A 935-nucleotide genomic window follows, 5' to 3' on the forward strand; every position below is an offset into this window, starting at 1 on the left:
CCCCCCCTCTTTTCTCTCCCTTTTTTCCTTTTTTTTTTTTTTTTTTTTTTTTTTTTAGGAGACGGGAAGGAGTTAAAAGAGGTAGCAAAAAGGCAGCAAACTGCCTGCAGCAGCTGGAGCAGCATCCCAGGGTCTGGCCCAAGCGTTGCTAGTCACCCCAGCCCCAGCGAGGATGGGCACTGACAGAGAGGGCTCCCAGGTCACCCGTGGCACCCATGGGATGCTCGCTGCAGGACCAAGGCCCCCGCCTGCTTGAGCCGGGCCTCTAGTGGGGCTCCCCCCAGCCTCCTGCTTGCCCAGGGGTGGGGGAACAAGCCTTGCAGGAGTCCTGCAAAAGCAAGTGAGAAATCCCTCTCCTCTGGTCATCTCGGAAAGGGAAGGCGGCACTGCTACCGTTCTATGAGCAGCTCCTCACCATGGGTGGCACAAGCCCAGGGGACCCCCGAGAAGGGACCCGCAGGGGGCTCAGCACAGCAGCCAGACCCACCCCCGCCCCTCTGTGCCCCCCTGGGTCTGCTGCAACGCAGGCTGGGGGGGGGGGCACAGCACCCCCGAGAAGGGACCCGCAGGGGGCTCAGCACAGCAGCCAGACCCACCCCCGCCCCTCTGTGCCCCCCTGGGTCTGCTGCAACGCAGGCTGGGGGGGGGGTCACAGCCCCACCATCCCGGTCTCCTTCAACTGCTGGGAAGGCCAGAAATCACAGGAAAAACAGTGAAAACATAAATTGGGGCTGGTTCCTGTAGCAAGAGCTCTCAACACCTTTCCTTTACAGGAGGCAGCAGCCTGATGTGGGAGTAATGCGCATCTGCTCCTCCCTAATGCAGAGCTGTTGCTCCTCCGAGGGATTTAATCCATTGCCCCATGCTCCCAAAACCCAAAGCATTTCCTTGCCCTCAGTGTGCCAGCTTCAGCCTCCCGCAGACCACAGATCAGT

Source organism: Fulmarus glacialis, unplaced genomic scaffold, assembly GCF_000690835.1.
Source record: "Fulmarus glacialis isolate BGI_N327 unplaced genomic scaffold, ASM69083v1 scaffold19683, whole genome shotgun sequence".
Lineage (NCBI taxonomy): Eukaryota > Metazoa > Chordata > Aves > Procellariiformes > Procellariidae > Fulmarus > Fulmarus glacialis.